The sequence below is a fragment of the Lepidochelys olivacea genome (genome assembly GCF_965140295.1).
Source record: "Lepidochelys olivacea isolate rLepOli2 genome assembly, chromosome: 1".
Classification (NCBI taxonomy): Eukaryota; Metazoa; Chordata; order Testudines; family Cheloniidae; genus Lepidochelys; species Lepidochelys olivacea.
In genome coordinates, this window is record NC_140411.1 from 61,862,422 (window position 1) to 61,865,344 (window position 2,923).

The window sequence follows — 2,923 nt, forward strand, 5'->3', positions numbered from 1 at the left end:
CTTTAAGAGACCCATTGGTGGAGAGGTAGAAGTGAGCTGTGTCTGTGTCATTGTTTTTTTTATTAAATCTGAATATTTTCCCAGAAGCCCAAGAAATTCACAATCTTATTTCATTTCCAAAAGGATTGCATAGCCAGACTATACTTTTTGTTGATCTGCAGATGTACATGAACGCATACAGGGTTCAGAGTAGCAGCCGTGTTAGTCTGTATTCGCAAAAAGAAAAGGAGTACTTGCGGCACCTTAGAGACTAACAAATTTATTTGAGCATAACCTTTCGTGAGCTACAGCTCACTTCATCGGATGCATTCAGTGTCATCGGATACATTCAATGGAAATTTCCACTGAATGCATCCGATAAAATGAGCTGTAGCTCAGAAAAGCTTCAAATAAATTTGTTAAATCTCTAAGGTGCCACAAGTACTCCTTTTCTTTTTGCATACAGGGTGAGGTTCATTTCTATGGGTATGTCTACACTACAAAATTAGGTCGAATTTGTAGAAGTCGGTTTTGTAGAAAACGTTTTTATACAGTTGATTGTGTGTGTCCCCACACAAATGCTCTAAGTGCATTAACTCGGCGGAGTGCTTCCACAGTACCGAGGCTAGAGTCGACTTCCAGAGCGTTGCACTGTGGGTGGCTATCCCACAGTTCCCGCAGTCTCCGTCGCCCATTTGAATTCTGGGTAGAAATCCCAGTGCCTGATGGGGCTAAAACATTGTCGCGGGTGGTTCTGGGTACCTATCATCAGGCCCCCGTTCCCTCCCTATCTCCGTGAAAGCAAGGGCAGACAATCGTTTTGCACCTTTTTTCTTGAGTTACCTGTGCAGACGCCATACCACGGCAAACATGGAGCCCGCTCAACTAACTGTCACCGTATGTCTCCTGGGTGCTGGCAGATGTGGTACTGCATTGCTACACAGCAGCAATTTATTGCCTTTTGGCAGCAGACAGTGCAGTATGACTGGTAGCCGTCATTGACGCAGTCCTGGGTGCTCTTTTAATCGGGCGCCTGGGCAAACATGGGAGTGACTCAGCCAGGTCATTTCCCTTGTTTCGTCTTGAGGTGATTGAGTCCTACCGGCAGTGCACTGTCTTTTAACCTCCAGCTAGCAGAAGATGATGGCTAGTCGTACTGCACCGTCTTCTGCCGAGCACCCAGGAGATGATGATGGCTAGCGGTCGTACTGCACAGTCTGCTGCCAGCAAGATGTATAAAGATAGATGAAGTGGTTCAAAACAAGAAATAAACCAGATTTGTTTTGTATTCATTTTCTCCTCCCTCCCTCCCTCCGTGAAATCAACAGCCTGCTAAACCCAGTTTTGAGTTCTATCCTTGAGGGGGCCATTCAGTTTCTCGCAAAGCCACCCCCTTTGTTGATTTTAATTCCCTGTAAGCCAAGTCATCAGTCGCACCTCCCTCGTCAGGGCAACGGCAAACAATCGTTCCGCGCCTTTTTTCTGTGCGGATGCCATACCACAGCAAGCATGGAGCCCGCTCAGATCACTTTGGCAATTAGGAGCACATTAAACACCACGCGCATTATCCAGCAGTATATGCGGACAAGAACTTGGCAAAGAGATACCGGGCGAGTAGGCGACATCAGCGCGGTAACGTGAGCGATGAGGACATGGACACAGACTTCTCTCAAAGCACGGGCCCCAGCAATGTGGGCATCACGGTGCAAATGGGACAGGTTCATGCAGTGGAATGCCGATTCTAGGCTCGGGAAACAAGCACAAACTGGTGGGACCGCATAGTGTTGCAGGTCTGGGACAATTCCCAGTGGTTGCGAAACTTTTGCATGCGTAAGGGAACTTTCATGGAACTTTGTGACCTGCTTTTCCCTGCTCTGAGGCGCAAGAATACCAAGATGAGAGCAGCCCTCACAGTTGAAAAGCGAGTGGCAATAGCCCTGTGGAAGCTTGCAACGCCAAACAGCTACCGGTCAGTCGGGAATCAATTTGGAGTGGGCAAATCTACTGTAGGGGCTGCTGTGATGCAAGTAGCCAAAGCAATCAAAGATCTGCTGATATCAAGGGTAGTGACCCTGGGAAATACGCAGGTCATAGTGGATGGCTTTGCCGCAATGGGATTCCCTAACTATGGTGGGGCCATAGACGGAACCCATATCCCTATCGTGGCACCGGAGCACCAAGCTGGCGAGTACATAAACCGCAAGGGGTACTTTTCAATAGTGCTGCAAGCTCTGGTGGATCACAAGGGACGTTTCACCAACATCAACGTGGGATGGCCGGGAAAGGTACATGACGCTCGCATCTTCAGGAACTCTGGTCTGTTTCAAAAGCTGCAAGAAGGGACTTTATTCCCAGACCAGAAAATAACTGTTGGGGATGCTGAAATGCCTATAGTTATCCTTGGGGACCCAGCCTAACCCTTAATGCCATGGCTCACAAAGCCATACACAGGCAGCCTGGACAGTAGTCAGGAGCTGTTCAACTACAGGCTGAGCAAGTACAGAATGGTGGCAGAATGTGCAGTTGGAAGTTTAAAAGCACGCTGATGCAGTTTACTGACTCGCTTAGACCTCAGCGAAACCAATATTCCCACTGTTATTACTGCTTGCTGTGCGCTCCACAATATCTGTGAGAGTAAGGGGGAGATGTTTATGGCAGGGTGGGAGGTTGAGGCAAATCGCCTGGCTGCTGGTTTCGCACAGCCAGACACCAGGGCAGTTACAAGAGCACAGGAGGGCACAGTGTGCATCAGAGATGCTTTGAAAACCAGTTTCATGACTGGCCAGGCTACGATGTGAAAGTTCTGTTTGTATCTCCTTGATGAAACCCCCCACCCCTTGGTTCACTCTACTTCCCTGTAAGCTAATCACCCTCACCTCCTCCCTTCGATCACCGCTTGCAGAGGCAATAAAGTCATTGTTGCTTCACATTCATGCATTCTCTA